Source organism: Phalangium opilio, unplaced genomic scaffold, assembly GCF_054372755.1.
Source record: "Phalangium opilio isolate 3A_F unplaced genomic scaffold, DU_Popi_V2 ptg000011l_1, whole genome shotgun sequence".
NCBI lineage: Eukaryota > Metazoa > Arthropoda > Arachnida > Opiliones > Phalangiidae > Phalangium > Phalangium opilio.
Window position 1 is genome coordinate 10,622,579 of NW_028324147.1, and position 25,779 is coordinate 10,648,357.

At 37.0% G+C, this 25,779-nt stretch overlaps 1 long non-coding RNA gene across 1 annotated transcript; it reads right to left on the bottom strand.

The window, feature by feature from the left end:
• Positions 1-22,963: 22,963 nt before the first annotated feature.
• On the bottom strand, positions 22,964-24,652 carry LOC149712105 (uncharacterized). The gene is made up of 2 exons (XR_016375715.1): positions 24,268-24,652; positions 22,964-24,178 (listed from the first exon to the last, which is right to left on the bottom strand). It is a non-coding gene; the product is annotated as an uncharacterized LOC149712105 (long non-coding RNA).
• Between the last annotated feature and the right edge of the window lie 1,127 nt (positions 24,653-25,779).

The following is a 25,779-nucleotide window of genomic DNA, read 5'->3' on the forward strand; positions in this document are numbered from 1 at the left end:
CGTGACTATAGGCCTTCAATGTCACCTGATTTCGCCACTGGTTGATCAAGGGAATAATTAATGTAATTTTGCTAAGTTAGCGAATTTCCGTTCAGATTTTCGATTTTTAGTAATGATTTTAAATGAGAGGTTTCAATAATTTGTGCACAAGTCTATGAAATCTGTTTTTACACAAGTCTATGAAATCTACATTATTGATGTAAAATATGACGCCTTTTCCAAAATATTGCTGTAAAATATGACGCCTTTTCCAAAATATTGCTGTAAAATATGACGCCTTTTCCAAAATATTGCTGTAAAATATGACGCATTTTCCAAAATATTGCTGTAAAATATGACGCCTTTTCCAAAATATTGCTGTAAAATATGACGCCTTTTCCAAAATATTGCTGTGCAATATGACTCCTTTTCGAAATATTACCATTTATTTCCAAATAATTCGCGTAATTTTCCATAATTTTGCCTTTACGTTCATTTGCTTCCCAAATTATTTGAAGCCTGTTCCAAAATTTTGATGCTTACTTCATTTACAACTCAAATAGAATTAGACCTATTTCTAATTTTTTTCTCAATTAAAATCCACCTTTTCAAATATTATAAGCATAAATCTCATAATTTTTGTAGATTATATTTTTTTTTTTTTTTTTCCACCTACGAACACTAGTGCTTAGCCGTTAGGCCTTGAGCACCAGGAAGAATGGAGCGGGAGACCCTACGCGGCCCAGCACTGACGGGGGCCGCTAGGTCGTATGTGTATAAGCAGGGAAGGAAATGAGGTTTACTTGGGAGGTGACGGAAGGTGAAATTGGGGTAAGTCACCTCCGGCGGACACGGGACAGTCGGCACCTATAGGGTAGGATCGCCGACATGTGTCGTATTCCCTCAATCTTTGCCGCCCAGAAGCATTTTTGTAGATTTTGCTTTTCTTAGTAAGATCTAGAATACGCTATAAAACTATTTTCGTCACGAGTCCATTTGGTAAGATCGAGCTCGGCTGCAGACGACGGACTTAGGTTTTTTCTCGACTTCTCGGGCCTCGGGGGTTACGGTAAGTACATGCAATTTTAAAATTTTCAAAATTTTTTTTGACCAACTTGCGGCGGGTTTAGAATTTTTTCACTATTTTTTCCGAACTCCCCGTGGTCTAATTAGTCAGTAACCGCTGTTAGTTGAGTTAGTTAGATAAAGTGCAATCCTACCGCTACGGTACAGCAATGGGTAAACTGGCTAGCAAAGTATAATAACGGATTTACAGTAGATGACATTGGACATAATACGTACCTGTGTTCTAAACATTTAAAAGACCAATTTTTTTCAAAGTCAGCTATGGCTTAAAAAGACAGATGGTAAGCTTTTCTCAATACTACTTAGTCTAAAAATACTGTTTTCCAGCCTCACTCGCCTTGTTACCGAAATGACGTAGTTCCGCTTTTTAAAAAAACTACCGCTAGAGGCGACACTAGTAAAAAATTATATTATTTCCGTCCCTGCTTAAAAGATAACCCACAGCCAGAAAAGAGTGAAAAGGACCGGAAATATTCATAACACCTCCATGGTATCCAGGGACACTATTCTCTAAACATTTAAATGATTAGGACCCAAAATCCAAATTTAAAAAATACGGTTGGTTCCCCGTGTAGAGGGTGCTTATAACCGTATTATCTTATTTTTCTAACCCAAATCCAAATAGACATTTGAATCTCAGGCCAAACATTTACCCATCCCAAATGTACGTCACTTCCTCTTTCATTGCGTAATTTTATTTCAGTATAAATTACACTAAGGTAATAAATTAATTTATTAATTTATAATTAGAATTTTACTCATTTCAAAACTAAGCTTTTGCTAAGGATTTTGAACCGATTAATTGAAATGATTTAAACTATTAGTGATTATCAATTGGCAAATATCGTAAATTAGCCGATGCCAATTTTTTTAAATCAATTAAACGAAAATATCAACATCAAACAATTATCTACTGAAAAAGATATCAAGCTATTCCTGAAGTTTTTCTACTCCAAAATAGAATTATTAATGTTTTGTGATATTAAAGGAGAAATATAAATATAATATTCGTTTCTTTTGAACTAGTTTCTATATAGGAACTTTAATAAGATAGCCATTTATCTGAGTTAACTTACCGATAATGGATTTTACTAATCGAGACAATTACTGCGTTTTTTAATTAATATTTTATAAACACTACCTGAATTTTTTTTAAATATTAAAAATTATATTGTTACTTCAGATTAATTAGTTAAAGAAATTGTTATCGGTATTTCAGTTAAGCTTTGATATTGACATCGGTTAATTTACGATAATAGTATGTTTATAACGTTAAATCGGAACTTCAAGTGTCACTAGACAGTATATAACTTAAAAATCGAGAGTTAGCAACTTAAACTGTTGAGATTGTTTTAAAGTTGCCAACTTTAAAACAATCTCAACAGGATATCCGAGGTTAAAGTTATCATTATATGTGATAATGTAAGAAAATATAAAATTTCTCGAATTTAAAATTTCGTATCATATTTTACCACGAAAGTGGTATTATGTTACGCTTTCAAATCTCTACTTTCAAAATATCAACTTTTTGATATAATTGAACGAAAGTTTCTATTTTTAAAACCCATTGAAAAATCACGAAAAATCAGTTTCGATATATCAATAATTTGGACTTGTTTGATGACATCACTATGACGTGAGGAGAAATAGCGCCGCAACCCTACACGCGTCTTGAGCTTCCCGCCAGTCTAAACTCTGTGTCAGATAGCAGGCAGAGTTTCCGACGCGAACACCATCTCTCGTGAAATATATATCTGTGACGTCAGTAGTATAGGGCTACATTTCGTACCACGGTAGAGGTATAAAGTAGGTGCGTGGGAACTGGGTCATGGGAACTGGGTCAAGGGAACTGGGTCATGGGAACTGGAGCGTGGGAACTGGAGCACGCCGCCGCCGCCGCCGCGGTGAATCTTCGCGAGTTCCCCGCGAGTTCCTTCCCCCCTCACCCCCGCGGGGTTCCCCGCGCGCGCCGCGAGTTCCTTCCCCCATTTTAACTCCGCGCGCGGCGCTAGTTTCGTACTATTCAATTCCAGGAAAAATTCTATTGTTAAATTCTTACTATCTACGTAGTGATTAATGCTTTTGGCATATATTCTATAGACCCATACTTATAGAGAGTATCATAGACTTATGGTGATAACTTATAGCGTATGAATACAGTTTTATTGTTATAGTGAAATCAATTCTAAATAAAGGAATAGGGTAATAGAATTTAAGCTTAGCAATAACAATGGAATCAAAATTAAGCCGAGTATATTACGATTCTGAAAACCCTCTTAGTTACGGAAGCGCAAATAAATTGAAACAAGGAGTAAAAAGTATTTCAAAGAAAAAAATTGAGACTTGGCTTCAGTCTCAACCCACATACACTATTCATAAACCAAGGAGAATAAACTTACCTCGAAATCAAACTTATGCTACAACAGCTGATGAAGTATTTCAATGCGATCTAATTGATCTACGACGTATCAAAAAGCATAACAAAGGTTTTCAATACATTTTGACTATAATAGACGTATTCTCAAAATATGCCTGGAGTTTTCCTTTAAAGAATAAAACTAGTAGAGAAGTTTTAAGCGCATTTCAGAAAGCGATCAAAGAGAGAAAGCCTTTGCGTATTAATGTTGACCAAGGCAGTGAATTTCTATCAAAATTGTTTAAAGAATATTTGAAGAAAGAGGGTATTCAACTCTATACAAGTGTTGGAAGGATAAAGTGCGGTGTTATTGAAAGATTTAACAGAACTTTAAAGGATAAAATTTTCAAACTATTTACAAGAACCAAAAAATATAATTATATTGGTAGTTTGCCAAAAATCATGAAGGCCTATAACTCTAGTACGCATTCAAGTATTGGTTTCGCTCCAAAAGATGTTAATATCGAAAATGAACATTTAGTATGGCAGCGTTTGTATGGCAATCAAAAACCTGCTAAACCCCCAAAGTTAAAGATAGGTGATTTTGTCAGACTGTCAAAGAGTAAACCTCTTTTCGAAAAGGGTTATAAAGGCTATTGGACGAGGGAAATATTTACCGTATCAAAAGTTCTTTACAGAAATCCAGTTTGTTACGTAGTTAAAGATTACAACGACGAAGAAATAAGAGGTGCCTTTTACGAATGCGAACTTCAAAAAGTAGTCTACTGATATATGTCTATTGGCAAATAAATAAATGTTCATTTTAATCTAGTTAACCATGTCGAACGATTCATTTTATGTTACACTCGTAAGTTCGGCTTCTATGAATGTCTTTCCGGATAACACGCAATCTCATTTTAAAGTTCAGTTACCAGCTCCTTTAAACTTAGTTGGTAATTGGCATGTGGGGCTTGCCGAAGCATTTTTACCCCAGGCCTGGGATAATGTATCCGGCGAGTATTTATATTTCAATGCTGGAGTACATGACTATACTGAAAACAGCTGGGACCAGTATAAGATACAACTTGTCGCGGGAAACTTGCGTGGAGACGAATACGATGTTTATAAGAATTTAATTAAATCTATTAATAATGCCATACCCCCCGAAATACGACGGTCGGTTTATATGTTTATCACCTACAGCATGAATTTATTTATTAACATGAATATATATGTGTATCATTAGCCTTTCTATCATGTTATTCAGGGATGGGAGGGACCTTTCTATTACATACGCGTTTAACGTCATCGCGGTAGCCAATCAAAATCGAGACACCTGGAAGTTCGAACAGCAGACGACCAGTTTAACAAAATTGTATGAGGGATACAATTTTCGGTTAGGTTCACCAATCTGCGTCAACTGAATATTAAAAATGATCGCCGATACGTGAATAAATATCTCAACACGATGTCCGAAAGTGATATTGATCTTTTAAAGGATATTATAAAAAGTGCCTGCAATGTTTTTCCTAATCTGAAACTGAAAACTGTTGGTAAAGTGCTAAGCCTTGGCCATTATGAAAATGAATGTAACGGTTGAAAGTAAACTACTAACATTTTAAATCGTGAGAATTGATGATGCTGGTTTTTCCCTGCTGTTGGAGTTAAATTAATGCGGTAGTTGATCAATTTACAAGCATAATTAGCCTTCCGCGTGACAAGAGCTTTAGCTTTAAAAACAAACCGCCAGAAATTCTCTGACGTCACTCAAACTAAGCCCCTCCCATCCCTGAATATGTAGTTTAACTAGTCAATGCAGATATATATTCATGTAAATAAATAAATTCATGCCTACAGTGATGACAATGAGAAGGCTTTTTGCGCTCTGAGAGCTAAAAATGGATATGAAGTTCAAATACCGGAAGAAATGGGGATAATCTTAGGCTTACCCTTCATGGATTGGATCAAAGAGAGATACACTTTTCCCGAAGAACTGATTAAAAGAAAGAAAGACGATCCTTTAGAACTAAATAGTTCCAATAATTTTTTACATATAAGAAAAAGAAAAGGCCCAACGAATCCAAGGGAAATTACTCTGCAAATTCAACCCGGCCAGTATAACCACATTGAAAATGTTATTGAAGCAATGCGCCACGCAATTCCTCGAGAACACAGTAGTAATTTTGTAATTAAGCTTAATCCCGACGGAAAAGTAAACGTAAAATGTGAAAATAACTATTATTTGTGTTTTAACAAAAATCAGTCTGGTCTAGGTAGACTATTAGGGTTTCATATGGACCAAATGGATAGACCCCTTATGGATGAAACTGGAAAAAGTGTTGCCGATATAGACAAGGGTACGGCTAGTTTGTATATTTATACAAATTTAATTCTACCACAAGTGGTTGGTGACGTTTATGCCCCTCTTCTGAGGGTTATACCAATAATAAATGATAAATCTTCTAGCTTAGCTGTACATAGGTTTCAAAACATTGATTATTACCCTTTAAGATGTCCATCATTTGAAATGATCGAAATTGATATGAGGACAGATTTCGGAGAAAATATTATGTTTAAATTAAACAAGTCCGTCATAAAACTTCATTTCATTCTCAAACATGTCACGAAGTAACATATATCTAAACTACTACTTAAGCCAAACCGGAAATGGTCTTAATCACTTCCGGGGGCCTGTATTTCAAAGAGGAAACGGACTCGGAAGTATCTTCAAAAGTTTAATTAGATATATTACACCGATATTTCGACCAGCAGGTAAAGTGTTAGGTAGGGAAGCTCTCAGAACGGGGTCGAGAATAGCAGGGGATCTCGTAGCAGGAAGAAACCTAAGAGAATCATTGAAATCAAATTTGAGCGAAGCAGGATCAAATTTACTACAAAAGGCTAGCCAACACTTGGCTCAACAACAAACGGGCCAAGGACTTCGCAGAAAGCTGAAGCCTAAAAAGCGATCAAAAAAGAGAAAAAGAACGAAAACCGATTTTCTCGATTAAAAATAACAATGGTTGAAGGAATGATGTCTGAACTTGATTTGTTCGCGGAGCCACCAACAAATTACAACATAGAAAATAGTGATTATGCTATGTATAAAGCTTTGGCTTCGCTTTCTGATGATGGACCAATTGAATTTTTTATCCCTGGATCTAATGACGTCTTTATGGATTTGTCTAAAACCTTATTGCAAGTTCGAGTCAAACTAGTTAAGGAGGATGGATCTTTTTAACTTCCCAAGACAAGGACGTTGGTCCTACAAATTTATTACACGCATCTTTATTTAGTCAAGTTGACGTATTTTTTGGAGATACGCAAGTTAATACACCAACGAATGCCTACCCATATTTGGCATTTTTTGAAACACATTTGAACTATGGTACAAGTGCCAAAAAGTCTTATCTTTCTTCAAAAATGTATTACAAAGATGACCCTGTGGACGCTAGTAAAATGTTTTTACCCGCGTCAAACAACGACAAGAATGGAATGCTGAAACGAAGAGATCGGGCTGCCCTATCGAAACGCATTGATATGTTGGGTGATTTACATTTGGATGTATGTCGAATGAGTCGATTTCTCATTAATAATATTGATGTACGGTTTCGCTTCATTAAGTCAGTTAATGAATTTGCAATTATATCTACAGCAGCACTTAATCCTAAATTTAAAATTAAAAATTGACGATGTTACATTATTTATAAAAAAGATTAAAATAAATAATGAGATTATGTTAGCTCAGGCGATGGTACACGAAAAGCACAATGTAATTTATCCAATTAACAGAACAGTGTTAAAATACTTTTCCATCAGTAGCGGTTCCACTGACATTATACGAGAAAATGTCTTTATGGAAAGACAACCATCACGCGTAGTTATCGGCTTAGTTAGAACAACGGCCTTTAATGGAGCCCTAGATTTGAATAGCTTTGAATTCAATCATTTTAATTTAAGCTACTTGGCACTAACAATTGGAAATCAAACATATCCCAATCCTCCGTTTACACCCCACTATGCCGTTAACGAGTATTCCAGAGAGTACCTCTCAAACTATACGGCCTTGGATTTGTTCAAAAGTAATAAAGGAAACTGTATTACCTTCGAAGAATTTAAAGAGGGTAACGCTCTGTACGCGTTCGATCTTACACCGGAAGAACAAGCGGGCGCTGAACATTTGTCAAGAAACAAACAGGGAAGCCTAAGAATATCTATGAAGTTCAAATCTCCGCTAGTCCATAACGTAACTGTAATAGTGTACGCCGAGTTCGAATCTGAAATTATTATTTCTAAAGATCGTACCGTGATTTATAACCCATCGGGATAATGAATACGGTGGAAATAATCGAAATTTTAACGTGTGAACCTGTAACAAGACCTTTTTTCCTCGGTGTATTTGCTTTCGATCAAAAACCATCACCGCCAAAGCAAGCTAAATATTGCTTTTGTCTAAATACGGAACCTTCATCGAGTCCAGGACTTCATTGGTTAGCTATATATGTAAATAATAATGTAGGGAACTTTTTTGATTCTTATGGAAATGATCCCTCTTATTATAATCTTAGCGATCTTTATGTCTACGCTAAAGAATGGTTTATAAACCCTGTACCTGTTCAATATCCATTATCTTTAACATGCGGTTTACATTGTATTTTTTATCTAGTTAATGCCTGTTACGGTTATAATCTAAACGTTATTATTCAAGATTTATATAAACCAAATGATTTAATGTATAATGAAGCTTTGGTTCTATTGTTTTTATGTAATCATTTGTTGAAACATCAAAATAAATATTGCAATCAATAAAAAAACGTTTATTTAAATTTTTCTTTCCATAGTGTAGTGGGTACAACAGTTTTTTTATCTTTTCTGGTTTTACGTTTAGAATGAAGAGGCGAATATAGTTCTTGAAATTTTTTAAATTCATCTAATGATTGAGCCACGCTGTTTTTACGTAGAGTTTTTTTTCTTTTGGGTGGTGGAGACTTAGCCGCTATAGCCGTAGCCGTAAATGGCTGCCATGTCAAGGTGGACCCGCTAGATGGTGCTTGAAAAATGGTGGAACCCTGTGCAGAAGCGGTAGGCATAATAGGGGTAGTTGCGTGTATTCCTGTTAGGCTCGGAGTAATGGGTAAAGTGGCGGTAGAAGTAGAAACCACCGGGGTAGAAGGTAGCGCTGGATAAGTTGTAGGAGGTGCCGATACAGTTTTTACGGTAATGGGTTGTACTAGTTTCTTCATATTTAAATATTTTTGCAGGGTTTCCAGGTATTCTCTAAGTTTAGTTTCTGTAGACCCGGACTTTCGAAGAATGTTATGCATTTCTTGATCTAGCTCAGATAATTCTTTATCCACCGGATCCAAAATGGTATTGGCAGGCACCAAAATCATTTTCTTCATGTTAAACTTTTTATAGCTGAGATAGCACTAGGGATAATACTAGCCAGTAACATTGGCCAAAAGGCTCCGCCTGATTGATTAATCATCAACTGACGCTTCTTACTTAATGGCAAAGACTTTTGAGCCAATAGCCTTATAACTCTCCTGTGACGTTTTAAATGATTTTTTAGTTTGGAGGTCAAAGGTATCCCGCCGTGTGTAATGTTAAAACAAATATTACAAAGCGTCTTTAATTGATCTTTGGTACTGTTTTTTAGAATGTGTTTTCTTTGAATTTTATTGCTTCGTTTAATAAAAGTTAGGTAGGGGTATTTCTTACGAAGTGAGACCGGCAGCATCATTGTATTAAATAGATTAAAAATGCACCGTCACTCTTTCTTATTCGTCGATAAATACGTACATATTTCCATCTGGAGGGAAGACATTTGTTCTAACTCGTAGACATTCATCCGTGGCTTGATGACAGTCAATCAAAATGTACGAGTGAGGCTTTTCAGTAGTAATGGCGTAGGCCTTCACTAGAAACTGACTTTTTCTAGGAAAAACTTGCCTACTTAAAAATTGTATTGGCGATGAATCCCTGGGACATTTGAATATTAAAATATAAACGCAATTTAGGCTAATCAATCTGAACTCTTTATTTTTACTAAATAAGCTCTGTGTAATTAAAATTATGCTGGTATTATAGTGGTGACTCCCCTTAATAAACATATCAGCTATTTCTTTACTATTACCACATTCTGAAGCTAAATCATCCAGCACCAGGAGGTTATTTTGATTTCTATTCCAAAATTCTTCGTTATTCGGGGGTAACCCTTCCAAAAATTCTATTTCAGGGATTTCCCTTTTCAGATCATCAAATTCATTTTGGTAAATTGAATAGCAATAAACTATCCGATCTGGTTTTGGACTAATCATGCATGTTCTATATCTTAATAAATTAAAAACCCACGATGATTTACCACACATGCTAGAACCTGCGCATAACATCTGAAAGGGCGCTACAAATTTTATTCGACACGCCATGGTTAATAAATGTAATTAAAATGACACAAAGAATTCAACACTCGAATATTTTATTGCCCAGTTCGAATTGTATATATTTTGAGTAACATTTTTTCAACCTTTCGAATACGATCTTTAAACCTTAGCGCATCGTAAAGGGCGTAATTACGTCTATCTTCGATAGGTATTTCAAACACAGTTACATTTGGTGAAAAATGTACATTCTTTTTAGATCTACTCATCCTGAGTTGTCTCTGTTAAGTAACCATATGCAAATGTATTAAAACCCTTAACTACGCGCTTCTTAAATGTATATCCAAATGTCTTTTCCATTTTTTTATTTATTATTGTTGCCGTATATTTATCTCTACGTACATTAAAAGGAACGGCTACTTTAATTCTTTTCGACTGATTATGAATACTTTCAAATATGGAGTCAAAATTTACAATATTTTCATTTATTCGATTTTGAAGACTTAAGCCCTTTACTTTCACGATAGTTTTGTTGTCTGTAGTTTTCAGGGCGTAACTTTTTGGAGCATTGCAAACAAATTCTAAAATTGATTCCTCTCCCAGTTCGTTTACCCAACACCCCAAGTTAATACCGGTGGGGGGTATGTAGTCCCCCTCTTTTGCAACAAAGATTACGCTATCAGTATCCATATAAAGTACACGCTCATTCAACTTTGCAAGTGTTTCATAAAGAGTTAATCTACCATAACATGAAACAAAGCGGGCAACATATGGGTTCCCCTTATAATATGTGGGTTGAAACTCATCCTTAAAACTATACGTTAACAAACATAGCTCTTCGTTTAGGGGCCTTAAATCTATAAGTTCTTTTGTGTCGTCTACTAAAATGCCAATTAGATCTTTATAATCATCTATTATGATAGACTTTGGTTTATTAGTATTTAATCCAAATTTTCCCCATAGTGAGTTCAAACAAATTTTTGAGATTGCTCTCATAGCAGGGTTTTTAGTTACCTCATCCATTTCGATTTTGATTCCTTCAGTCTCATAAATTGAATCTAAATATTCCCTCTTTTCTTCGAAGGTTTTAACTGAGGAGGGGAACCCCGAGTTGGCCTGCTTAATCTTTAAAAATTTATTTACGTAACCACCGAAAAGTCCGTCGCTTACACCTTTTTCATATTTGAAAGTTTCTTTATAATGATGCACTTCTGATATTTTTAAAAGTTTGTAACCCATTTCCATAGCTTTATAAATTTCTTGGGTACACCACACGCCCGAAATTGACCTTTCACCATCGCTATGACTACAAAGTTCAGTATTTTCTTCGATTACACAAGATTTACATAAAGGAAAATACAATCGCCCATTATGTCTGTAGGGTAATACAGGAATGTACAGACCATATGGGGGTAACAATGTCGCCGACATGATTCCAAAATAAGCGTCTTTCCGATAATCAAAATTGAATTGAATCACCTCAGGGAAATGCTTCGGGTAAATACCATATTTATTTTGACTAGGGTATAAAGACATAATGTCAAAATATAAAATACGTTCATTTTTACTTGGATCTGCTTTATAGTATAACTTTAGGGGTTCGCATCTTCCTCCATAAAGCGCTGATCTTGATAAGATAGGGTCACACACTTCGACTGAATTACAAAATTCCCTAAAATCTGAATTTTCAGCCATCAGTTTATCGTAATCACATTCCCACATAGTAATGATCTCAGCCCTAGGATGAAGCTCTTTAATGTATTGTATTCTATCAAGTCCTTTTTCGTAAATAACTTTATTTGTTTCCTTAACTACGCTATTCCACTCACTTCCTTTGTAACACTTTTTACACGCGTGATATAAACAGCCCATGAATTCTAAAATTATTTCCGGGTCACTACAATAACCATCAACCGCATATGGTCCAATTTTCTTTTCTCCTGATGCTGACATTACAGTTTGAATCTCGACCTTTCTTTCCTTACTTACCCATGCCATCCATTTTATAGCTTTCTTGCTCTGGTTACCTGAACCACGGAATCCAGGGTTTGGAACGACACCAAGGGTATTCTTCTGTAAGTATGTGTGAAGATACACCGAAGTACAAGCTCCAGCTATGGTTATCGCACCGCAATTCATTGGGTCTAAACCCGTTACTGTTTTGAAATGGTTACGAAAACAGTCTACACCCTTCTGAAGGACTTGGACATCAGCCACGCAATATTCTTGTAACTCTAACATGGCATTATAAACGGGTTGTTTTGACTTTTCACTATACCACTTTTCAAAAGCTATGTTATCATCTTTTTTCATAAACTCTGGCTGAAAATAAGATTTATCGGGAATTTTTCCACAATAATCTAAATTGTTTTTGTTTAAAAAGATATATGGGAAAAACTGCTTGCAGGTTGAACCCAACTGAAATGTCTCCGAAAAAGCCCTTAATGGTATAGCCAGAAAGGAAAAACTACATATAAATTTTAAATTTTGGTTTTTAACAAACATTGCTAGCAGTTTTGCTCCATCGAATATAATTTCTATTTTTCCATAATTATGGATTAACCATTGTAAAATGAAAAACCCGTCATAGGCTCTCATGTTATGAGCAACAATAGTAACATTTTCAAACCTAGGTTTGGTTACTCTACGTCTTTTGTTGTCTCTTGTAAAAACAATTTTTTCATCTACTTGGGTTAGGTATTGCATAAATTTGTCTACGCAATCTAGTCCTCTAAAAATGTTATAATCGTAAACATTTTCCTCTATTTGTATAGCAGAAACTAGAAGTATTGGGGTATGAAGGGAATTATCTACTATACATTCGGTATCGAAATAACAATAAGTTGTTTCCTTATACTTTTTAGTAAGGGGTTGGACATAACAAAGCCTAGGCGGGTGTTCAATTTTACATTTTGGGCATACTTTACTACATTTGTGATTTTTTTCAATTTCCTCGCAGCAAATTTTGCATCTTTTTACTTTTTCACAAATTTTATTAGTTCTATGTATTTGGAAGCATTCGGGACCTTTAAAATACCTATTACAATCTGGGCATTTCACGACGTCCAAGGATGGGCTCTCGTGGAATGTCTCAGAGTAACATCGCCAACATTTTGTGGGTTCATTATAACATTTATGATTTGAGGCCCTAAATACATTACTAAATGTTACTAAGCATTTGTTACAATATGAAACACATCCGAACATGGCTGCTAAACTTTTAATAACATGCATATGTGTATCTACAAGCAGAAGGAAAATTTTTTTTCAGCGTAAATTTCACCTTCATAAATTTTCTTAAAATTATTTTCAGCGCTAAACACTATAATTTGGTATTCGGGTTCTAAGATTTTTTGAAAAGCCGAAATCTGTTCTATACTAACGGGTCCTACCGGTAAGTTAGCTTCATGGTGAAGTTTTAGGGCCTCTTCCCTCTGTAGCGGTCTGTTAGGTGCCTGTATTCTACGGTATCGGTTATAGTCGAAACCAGATCTATCTTGTTTTTGTTGTTTTAAATAGGTTAAGTCCGCAACCATTTTTCCGCACACTATGCTTCGAGCTACGCAAAGATCGTCATCGTTTAAAATTGGTAAAAAAGTCCTCCCGTTTTTCATGTAATGTTCTAGTGATAACATCGATCTATTTCTGACTGATTTTCTACCCGATATTGGAATATCAGTTTTTAGAAAAATTGCATCAATTCTAATATCACCGTCTAAAATGAAATTACGATTTGATTGACTAACTTGACTTATAGCACCAAAAAGCCTATCAACTGTCAGTTCGTTCAACGCCATAAATCTTAAATTTATGGCATTTTCCAGCTGGTCACTTCTAACACAAAACCTGACTCTGTTGTAGTCTCTACCCGCGTTGATAATAGTCTCAATGATTGATTGAAATATGAGTTTCAATTTTTCATATAGTTCCGTCACACATATTTTATCAAGGTTTTTAAAGATAATTTTGTATTCGTATGATGAACAGTTAAATTTCCTAGATCTGGCTACATTTACTTTAACTAATTCATAAAAGTTTTCTGCTCTAAAAATAGAAAGGTCTAGTGGTTCATCATCAGACATTTTACTACTTCAACGTAACCTTCTTCAAGATGCTCGATATTAGTTCTACTACTTCCGGTATATCGACGGCCTTCAAATCCAGTTGCTTCTCGCGCGCTTGGCCCCTATATTTCGTTATTAGACAACCCTTTTCTTTTATTTTCTCGATTTCCAACATCCCAGGCAAACAGGAACTTTGCGGTAACTTATTCAGAGATGCTAATTTCAAAACCTTAACTAAGTCATCTACTATTTCAATGGGTATGCATACCCCCGATTTAAGGGGTATTCTGGGTACAGCGTACTTTCTTATGTCTACGTATAATTTATTATTAAACTTGCATAGTTTAACTCCTATTTGTTCGGATTGACTAAACTGTAGTTGAAGAGTCTCCCAAGGGTTGCTGCTTTGAGCCTAGATAACATAAAACTATGGGGTAGTAAGAAAAAGTACCAAAAATATATATTTATATATATTACTTACCATTTTGAAGAAATTATTAATTTTAGCAGGGAGATTAAGCGAAAGCAATGAGGATATTTTGTAGTTTGCGGGGCGGTGGGTGCGGTATTTATATTGTTCAGACTTCTTAAAGGGAGTGTAAAAGGTAATTTATGTAGTTTATCATGCCTACCGCTTTTGTACGTGAAAGCAGGGGAAAATTGGCGCTACATACTTAAACGAATAGAGAAATAAAACTTAACAACCATACCTTTAAATAAAATTAAAATTTCTTGGAACTCAAGCCTTAGAAACAATGACGTTTTAGTTAATTCGAAGTTCTGGCATAGAAGGATTTTTCTTGGAATTATGACTCAACGCAACAATTAACTTTGAAGTCTAATGAGCCTTATATATGCTTTACTATACTTAAACTACCTTTGCCAAAAAATCTAATATCACCTCCGTCATACATTGTATAAATAGTAGTTATTGGAAAAATAGACTTATAGTTTCACACTCAAAGATCACAGGTAACATTAGGTCGATTGGTAGCGTATTGGCTGCTAAATATGGAATTCGATAGATCCTGGTTCGATTCCAATTATCGGTAAGTAACCTTTCAATCGACCTAATGTTACTTTTGGCGAATATTTTTATCTAATTAACAGTAGGTATTTAAGGGGAAATTTAAAACTTCAGGGCACATACAACATTCAGTTATTAACTTTAAAGCATCTCTTCATATATTTAAAATCAATATGGAATCTCGGTCACCCATGTCTTTGAGATCCATGGCCATTAGAGCCATGGTAGTAACAATGGAATTCGTTTTAGCTAATACGGAGCAAACCTTTAATGATATTAAGAAAACAATTCCACGCCAACTATGGGGAGTATCTGAACAGGTATTTTGGAAAGCAGCTATTGGTGAACGAGGGAACCTGGGCGAAGAGGATCTATACCCCGAAGAAATTCCAAATTGGCTTTGGATCACAGAATCAGAAATTGAATTCGAAGTGGATAATCGCTTGACTTTTGCTCAATTTCAAGCTACGCAAAGGAATAGAGTTACCATCCCTTTCTTTTTATTGGATGGGTACCACCACATAGAATATGACTATTTTTTAAAAACATGGAGAAAAGGTGAAAGGAAATGCCAACGTAGAGTTTGCAGAGACTGTTTTGTCTTTTTTAGCGATATGGACGAACCAAATACGAAATATCTAGCGGTAAAAACGCATACAGTAGTGCATCGAGACGACATGATGGTAGAAGTAATTTGGGACGTTCAGAAAAGTTTCTGTAGTAATTGCATAAAAAAACCTTTATTTAATATGTATAGTGAGGAATTTTGTTCGCATAATACCGGCTGGCATACTATTAGCAATCGTAGATCATTTACATTTAGAGACCAAGAAGAGGTAACTCATACTAAAGTGGCTCGTGTATCTTTTTTACATTAATTTTTTTTTTATTTATTGTAAATTGTAGTATAATAAACTTAAATTCTCAGTCAGATACATTGTTTTCATTTCTAGAGAAAAGGGTTTTACATCTCGCATTCCTAGCGAAAGGGTTTTACAGCTACCATTTCCAGTTAACAGGATGGTATGACTTTTGTTTCATAAGAAAAGGGTTGGATTTTCTGCCGTTTAAGACAACTAAATAGATGAAGCTCTATACGCATTGCTAATTTAAATGAAGAGGAGGAGGAGTTCGTTTATTTTTCGTTCATTACCCATTTTTGTCATGTATATTGATTTTATTTTAGTGGCTAACACCCTGGCACGTTTATAACTCATAACGATAGTTCACTTTTAGAATATTTTTCTTGAAATTTATTAAAGTGCACATTTCAAACACTAGGCACCCCAAAACTAATTTAAATATAGCAAAAAATGTTACCTTTCAATGTGAATATATGTATTCCTTATTTAAGTTGATGATCACAAAAACAAACGTGGTTTTTTACTCGAAAATTACACGCTTGAAACCACTATATCCACACAAATTATATTTTGCACTCGTACTTAAAATCATTTTCATCAAAAACTTTAAACCAAGTTGAAAACAAAAAGCCTTTTTTAAAAAATTTTGACCATTTTTCTATTGAAATTTTAGATAACTTGGTAAGACCTCTAAATGACCGTCTTTAGCTGATTTCTAAGAAACATCCGATTCCAAGAAGTGCTTGTAACAGTAAAATCACGTGCTATAAACGTTCTAGTACATAATTTGTAATTGGTTAGTTTTTTAAACCTTCTACCCAGATGGTTAAGTCAGCCAATAAGCTTAGCACTTCTTAATACAAACAAAGGTCTTTCCATTTATATTTTATATAGCTGACTTGTAAATATTCCATAAGAACAGGACGTGACTTTGTAAATATCGCCTTAATTCTATGCCATTAGAAAATGCTTATAAAAAAATAATCTAACTTTAACAATAGAAGTTTGTAACAAATAGTCCCAATGTAACAATAAAAACGTTTGTATCATTAGAGTAAAACTTAAGGCAAATATGACGTCATTCGTCGAACTGTTATAATAGACGTCATTCGTCGAACAGTTATAATATAGGCGCATTGATTGGTTGAATTAGATATGACGTCATTCGTATTACTCTTTTTTTGGAGATCACCTGAACTTTGAGAAAAAACTATATTAGGTAGGAACTCAACGTCGAAATCGTCATTTCTTAACCGCTTTAAAATGAACCAAGTTCACAATATTTCGGAGAAAGTAGAAGTTTGGGTTGGTAATGTCACGACCCCAAAGGTATATTTTAGACGTACCGACACTCGTGTACAAATATCATTAAAGAAACACGTTTGGTCTAATATTTGGGAGTTTTCCAACGAAATCGACGCTTTCTTCAAAGGAAATTCGCCGAGGTTTTCCGTCTGGCTACATCCAACTACTACCAATTTAAAGCTAGAATGCTTCGTAAACCGGAAAGGTCATATATTTGACATTAGAAAATACACGAGAGGATGTCGAGAAAAATACAACATTTTGTACGCTACAAGCGGGGGCATTTCCTTTAACCAATCTAGTTGGGATTATTTGAAGAAAATTAAAGCCCTCATAGACTTAGAGCTACACGAAAAAACAAGAGCCGTTGAAACTATGAGAGAAGCGATTCTGAAAAACGTAACGGAAATCTTATTGGAGATGACCCAATGCTGCGACAATACCTCTTGCCAAAACAAAATAGCCCACGATATTATGTGCGAGTCCGAAGAAACTGACTGGAACGAAAGGGTCGAAAAAAACCTAGTGAAAGCTTTAAAAGTAAATAACTACGATAATGTCATTGAAAAGTTTCGCAAAGATTTTGGTACTAATCTACCTATTGATGAACCATTTCTTTACAACTACATTGTAAACGATGTAAATGATTTAAAAACTAAACTGATATATATTTGAAGGCATTGAATAAAACGTATTATAGCCAGTTCGCGGAGTTAAAATGGAGAAGGAACTCGCGGCGCGCGCGTGGAACCCCGCGGGGGTGAGGGGGGAAGGAACTCGCGGCGCGCGCGGGGAACCCCGCGGAGGTGAGGGGGGAAGGAACTCGCGAAGATTCACCGCGGCGGCGGCGTGCTCCAGTTCCCACGCTCCAGTTCCCATGACCCAGTTCCCTTGACCCAGTTCCCACGCTCCAGTTCCCATGACCCAGTTCCCTTGACCCAGTTCCCATGACCCAGTTCCCATGACCCAGTTCCCACGCACCTACTTTATACCTCTACCGTGGTACGAAATGTAGCCCTATACTACTGACGTCAGCCTACGGGAAACGTTTTAGCCTTTCACAAAAAGTGGATTTCAAATCATTTCATATGAAGCATTTTCAAATGTATATTGCTAAATAACCAGAAATCGGAGAATTAAAAGCTTGATATTTTTGAATTTACAGAAATTAATTCTATCTTTTGTTATATAAATCAGAGGTTTTTCAAACGAAGCTTCTCATTCCCTTCAAAGTAGTAACTAAACAACACTTGACGCAATATTCTAAGAGGCTATTAATAAAAGAATATAATGTGAGCAAAAATGGTCTCAATTAGATCGCAAAAATTATGCCCGTACACAATATAAGATTCCCGTGATAGCGGCCGCTGTTTAGAGCGGAGATTTCTCCATCATTGATTCTCAGTAACCTCTCAAGCTGAAAATACGAGGGTCCCACCGTACATAATATCGAGTCGCCGTGATAGCGTGGCCCCTAGGCGAACGTCATTTATGATGTCGTGTGCAAAAATAAAAAGCTTACATCCAATTAATAAACCTTCCTTATACATTAAAGTCATTATGAAGTATTATCTAACAGAGCTACCGCTCTCTTAGAATTGAAGATTTACTGTTTTCTTCTTTGATTTCGCAATTTCGCCAAAGGTTAGGAATTTCCTCTTTATTTTCGTAATTTCGTTATTTCTTCAAAGATTCCGTGATTTTATGTGTGAAAGATTTCGCGAGAACATTTTGGGGTTTCCTGTAAATGTTGGACCCCTCGCTTATGGGTGTATACAAATAAATTGATGATTACATTGGCTGGTCTCCATAAACCACTCGTCCATATTTACAATAACCTCTGTACGCTGTTATGCGCTTAATGAAAAGGATGAATTTTACTTACGCCAGCTTACCAATGTGAATTAAAAGGTGCGTGTAAATGATAACTAAAATTAAAATTTTCTCCGCGTTTTTATGCACATAATGAAAAAGATGAATTTCACTTACCACCAGCTTATCATTTTAAATCAAAAGCTGCGCGTGAAAGATAATTAAAATAAAAATTTTCTCCGAATTTTTATGCACTTAATAAAAAGGAAGAATTTTACTTACCCATGCGAGCTTATCATTGTGAATCAAAAAGTATGTGTAAAAGATAATTAAAATTAAAGTTATCTCGGTTTTTTTATGCACTGTGACTTAATGTAAAAGATGAATTTCACGTACCCTGAACTTAAAATTGCGAATTAATAAGTGGGTGTAATAGATAATTAAAATTATAGTTTTTACACGTTTTTATGCTTTATAGTTTTTACACGTTTTTATGCTTTTAGTGAAAAAGATGAATTTCACATACCAACGGCTTATCATTGTGAATTAAAAGATGCGTGTAGAAGATAATTAAAATTAAAGTTTTCTCTGCGTTTTCTGCAATTAATGAAAAAGATGAATTTTACTTACCATTACCTTATCATTGTGTATTAATAAGTGGGTGTAAAAGAAATTTAAAATTTTCTTCCCGTTTTATACACTTAATGAAAAAGATAAGTTTCACGTACTAATGGCTTATTATGATGAATTAAAACGTGCGTGTAAAAGGTAAAGTTAAAGTTTTCTCCACGTTTTTATTCTCGTAATGAAAAGAATGAATTTCACTTACCAACAGCTTATCATTGTGAATTAAAATGTGCATATAAAAGATAATTAAAATTTTCACCGCGTTTATATACTTAATGAAAAAGATGTATTTGTCTTACCAAAGGCTTATCATTGTGAATTAAAAGGTGCGTGTAGAAGATAATTAAAAATAGTGTTTTCCACGCTTTTTTAAGCACTTAATGAAAAGGATGAATTTCACTTACCTGAACCTTATCGTTGTGAATTAAAAGGTGCATGTAAAAGATAATTAAAATTAAATCTTTTCCCGCGTTTTATGCATTCAATTAATGAGAAAGATGATTTTTACTTACTACTAGCTTATTATTGTGAATTAAAAGGGGGGTGTAAAAGATAATTAAAATTAAATGTTTTCCCCTCGTTTTTATGCACTTAATGAAAAAGATGAATTTCATAGGAGCACAAAATTTGGGTGAAAGACAGTTTGGTGACGACGATTGGGTGACCAACAATTGGGAGAACTTAAAATTGAGTTAGTGACAATTGGGTGGCAATGAAACCAACAGAGCGTCAATTGGGTGAAAATATATACTTTCTAAAAACCACTAGATTCGGTTGGTGAAAATATTATGTTCTGTAAGGTCAGGCTATGTTAGGTTCATTTAGGGTTGGTTGTTAGGTATAATTAAGTCAGATGAGGTTAGGTTTCGTTCTGATAGGACAGGTAAGTTGTTTTGTTTAGTTAGGTCAGGTGAGGTTAGGTTTCGTTCAATTAGGTTAGGTGAGGTTAGGTTTCGTTCAGTTAGTTCAGGTGAGGTTAGGTTTTGTTCAGTTATGTTTGGTTTAGTTATATTTGGTCTCCCGCTAAACATTTATGGTTTCTCAACAAATATTTGCTTTTTGAAAAATAAATTTTTTATGCACCCAATTGACGCTCTCTGTGTTTCATTGCCACTCAATTTTCGCTCACCAAATTTTAAATTCTAATTGTCAAACTTCAAATTTTCAACGCTCCCAATTGTCGGATACCCAGTCGTCTTCACCCAAATATCTTTCACCCAATTTTGGTAGACCGAAGTTTCACTTACTTAAGCCAGCTTATCATTGTGAATTAAATGGTGCGTGTAAAAGAATATAAAAATTAAAATTTTCTCCGTGTTTTATGTACTTAATGAAAAGATGAATTTCACTTACCCTCATCTTATTAGTGCGAATTAAGAAGCGTGTTAAAGATAAGTAAATTAAAGTTTTCAACAGAGATACTTTATAATTATAATTTAAACCGCTTATATTTATTTGGTAATATAATTAAATTTGTTTTCTTATTGTATAAGTATCAATAATTTTTGCAAAAAGTCGAATTGCGGCCATTTTCTTAACCTTGTTTGAAGTTGTTTACATTTTTCAAACAAGGTTTCCATCTGGCGTAAATTGAGCGTTCAACAGACATGAATAAGTATTTTCAAACCAAGGTTATTTCAAAGCTTTCTTACCAGCAAGAATTGTATTCGTCAACTGCGCCAGCACGAGAATAGCAATAGTGAATACAGAAAAGAGGTGAATCATGTTGGAATTAATTTCTATAACTAATCAGCGCCTATATTAACTGTAAAATATCCCGTATTAAAAAGATAAAGTGACGTTCGTTTGTTAGCACTTGGATTAAAGTGATGTGTGTTATAGGCTGACGAACTGTTTTATACTCTTTAAAGTTTAACACCATGAAGCTTCGACAGCCCCGGGAAAAAGCGATCACGCATTGGCCTATTTTAATAGCGCTCTAACATGGTTCTCATCCCATGCAGAACCCACACAGGAGAGCCGCTGTTCAATTATACTCTTTATTTGCAACTATAATGCTTTCTTAAAATATAGTTGGAAAGTTTCTTAAAATTCCTTTCCATTTGTAGTTTATCGTAAAGTTTCATAAAAATGGGGCCACATTGTACGCTATCCGATAATTGAACGGAAAATTGGGTCATATTTTTCATATAATATTAAACAGAACTCCAGATCATTATAATGATTATGGAAAACGATGGTTTTAATTGTAGTTTTAGGGGTGTTTAAGGGGGAAGACGGCATACAAGAGTAAGGGTTGTACAGGTTTACAAGTTTTTGATGTACTAAGTACACCCCTTGAACATCAGTCTTCTCAGCAACTTACAACAGATTTAAACTTTTTTGGTGCAAACTTGAAAATTTGTCAAGGCAGCAAGAATTAAAACTGTGTCCGTCAAGGTGCTTAGAAGTTAAAGAGATCGACACGAAATCCCTTCAAAATAATTATGTTCATGATAAAATGTTTTCGGAAATTGGAATTATTCTTGAAAAAGCGTAGATATGTAATTTTTTAAATTAATTTAGAGGAAATAGATCGATTAACAGTAAAAATCAGTTGATTGAATTAAATATTGATTAAGGATTAAAGGAATAAAAATAATTTAAAAAGAAATTGCAATATCTGAACTTCAGTCAATTGCCGGTGTCGCTTTAGGCACAGAGGGAGAGGGAGAGGCTCATTCGGAAGATTTATCTTCCATGGATGAGTCCACCCTACTGGTAGAATCGGATGCGACCCTTCGGGGTCCAGACGATGAGCGTTCTAGTGATCCTGACGGGGGGGGGAGGATCTTGGGACTGGGAGATTGCCTGTCAGGGGGGAGGTGCTACTAGCCCTCTCGGGACTGATGAGGTGTAGCCAGGTCCCTTCTGAACCCCTCTCTTAGTCAACATGGGGACGCAATTCAAATCAATTTGCACCATAGTAAGGCGGGTTCCGCAGAACTCTGTAGGAGGTTTGCTATAGAGGGTCTTGATGTGGCCCTCATACAAGAACCGTGGATTTGCCATGGCAAAATCCTTGGTCTCGGCACAGCGGGGCGGCTCTTTTATGACCACTCCACTGTTAGGCCTAGGGCGTGTATTTTGGTTCGGAAGGACCTTTGCTGTATCTCTCTACCGCTATACACGTCTCAGGATACGACGGCCGTGAAGTTGGTTCTGGGCTCTGGGCGGGCCGAGATGACGTTCACGGCTGCCTCTGCTTACTTTGCCCACGATGCGGACTCTCTTCCGACATTAGAGGTGACAATTTGGTCGATCAATGTGAGAAGGGAGGGGATAAACGTTTCATTGGCTGCGACGCCATTGCTCATCATGGCACGTGGGGCAGTTCTGACTGCAACAGGAGAGGTGATCATCTACTGGAATGTCTAGTTGGCTCTAAACTCTATATTCTTAATCAAAACAATGAGCCTACTTTTGTTACCTCTAACAGAAGGGAGGTCATTGACCTTACGTTAGCCACGGAAAACCTTGCGTCTTCTGTGTCTAATTGGCATGTATTAAATGAGCCGTCTCTGTCGGATCGTAAGCATATTTGCTTCACTGTTGCCACTACTTCTGTCCCGATAGGGACGGAGATACGCAATCCAAAACGGACTAATTGGGCCGGCTATAGGGAGGACATACTCCTACGCTACGCGGATGGTCTTACCCCTAAGCTAACTTCAGCTAAGGATCTTGAGAGGGCGGCTGGTGTACTACAGTGCTCTATTATTGAGTCGTTTCACCGGAACTGCCCACTCAAGACCTTTAACCGCTCGAGGCTTGTCCCTTGGTGGAATGCGGATCTCAGCCGGCTCCGGAAATACACGCGCAGGCTCTTTAATAAAACCAAGCGTACGGGAGACTGGATACAGGCTGTCCCTTAATACCTACAACAGGGCCGTTAGAGCTGCTAAGAAGGACTCTTGGCGGACCTTCTGTGAGCAAGTCTCTAGTGTCCCGGCTACTGCAAAGGTCATGAAAAATTCTCGCGCATGATAATACGCATCGACTTGATACTATCAAGTTGCAGGAGGGTGTGTACACTAAGCCTGGGGCTGAGACTCTCAAGCATATGCTGGGGGTCTACTTTCCGAACTCTACTTTAATCAATCCAACGAGACCTGACTATCTCTACCCTGTTCTGCACAGGGCGAAGAGAGAGGACAGGCAAATCCACTGAGACGGCCCTTCACGACCTTACGAATTGTCTGGATAAGGCATTCGAGTTTCAGGAAATTCCACTGGCCATCTTCCTCGATATTGAGGGGGCCTTTGATAAGGTCTCCAGCTCGGTTATTACTGACGCTGTTAAGAGATTTGGTATCAGCGACACTCTTGGCCGCTGGATAAAGTCCATGCCTACTGACCGCGAGGTGACGGCGTCCCTCTTGGGGACTCTCTGGGGTGACCACCAGCAGGGGCTGCCCTCAGGGTGGAGTTCTTTCCCCCCTGTTGTGGTGTCTTGTGGTGGACGAGCTCTTGGCGAGGCTCGGGGGTGTTGGGGCTGCCACTGCTTCGGGTATGCGGACGATGTGGCGATAGTTTTCACCGGGAAGTTCCCGGCTACTGTCACCGCGCTTATGAGCTCTGCTCTCTCTAACGTGGAGCAATGGTGCCAGGTGGTCAACCTCACTGTTAATCCAGACAAAACTGTCCTTGTCCCTTTTACGAGGAAGAATACTAAGGACCTGTTCAATAATATCACTTTCTTTGGCCAGGTCCTGTCAAAGTCCTCCGAGGTGAAATACCTGGGGGTGACTTTTGACTGCAGACTTACATGGAAGCCGCATCTTGATCGGTGCATCAAGAAGGCCAAAATGCTTTTCTGGAGGACCAGGAGCTCTGTCGGCCAGACTTGGGGCCTCAACCCCAAGGCCGTACACTGGCTCTATACTGGGATCATTAGACCCATACTATCCTACGGGGCACTCGTCTGGTGGACGAGGGTCCGACTTAAAACGGTGCAGGCTGACCTGCGGAAGCTCCAAAGGCTAGCCTGCATTGGTGTCACGGGGGCCATGAGATCGACCCCGACTGCTTCCATGGAAATACTCCTCGACATGCTTCTTCTTCATCTTTTCGTTGAGGAGGAGGCTGTCATGGGGGCCTACAGGCTCCACATTAATGGCTGTTGGGCTCCCAGACTCTGCGACTACAGCCATACCAAGCTTTTCCTGGAGTTTGCCGCACTTGAGCCGTCGTTATTGATGGGCTCTGACAAAACTGTTACCAGTTTCGACTTTACTAAGCCGTTCAGCACCCACTTTCCCATTCGGGCCGAGTGGACTAACCTACTGCCTCTTGGCACTGGGGGTGAAACTATTTGGTTCACCGATGGTTCCAAGACTTATTCCGGTGCTGGTGCCCGCTACTACTGCCAAACCACTAGGGTCGGTTTCTCAGTTAGTCTGGGCGCCTATGCTAGTGTGTTCCAGGCGTAAATTGCCGCGATCTGTTACTGCGCGGATTACTGCATTAACAAAGGGTATACCGGTCGGACTGTGAAGATTTACTCTGACAGTCAGGCCGCTCAATGATCCTTTGTGCTCTTTAATAATGTTCCTTAATTCCGGAATCAGTAACAGCAATTGCAAAACGCTATTTGCGTAGCACGTTACTCCATCTCCATTTTCAAATCCCTTCAAGGGAAAAATGTCTATACTCTGAAGACCTAGTCTGATCTTTTTATTTGGTCTTTCTTTTGCCTTTCCATCAGATCTCTCTCCTTCAACTTCTAAAATACTCCTCGACGTTGGCCTTTTTGTACCTCTCTTTCCTTCCGACCCCACTATTTCTATAAGTGGAAGATCAGGTCTGTGTTTTTGACGCAGCCTGTTATACTCCTCAATGGCTCGTCCATCTGCCGTAATTTTATTCGAGTCTAATTGCAAGAGATGGAGACCGGCCAAGGAAGTCACTCGCGATAAAGCGACGTATGCCATGCCAGTTCCAAATAAATTTGATCCCAAATCCATAATTCCGCATTTTAAACTCATTCCCTGGCTTTTGTGTATAGCGTATGCCAAGATTACCGGAAATTGTGTTCGTTTGACGTATAAATTGGTCATTATCAAGACCTTGACGCTCATTTTCTCGACTAAAATGTCGGGCTTATTGTTCTCGTCGCTGTGTTCCCGATCTACTCTGATACGGATACCAGTGATGTTCCCACTGTCGTTCTTTTGGAATCCCGTTATAATGGCCATGGTGCCGTTAATAACACCTTCTTCAAAATTGATGTTTCTCCTAACCATTACTCGAGATCCAACGCAGAGATACAGCTTGCTCT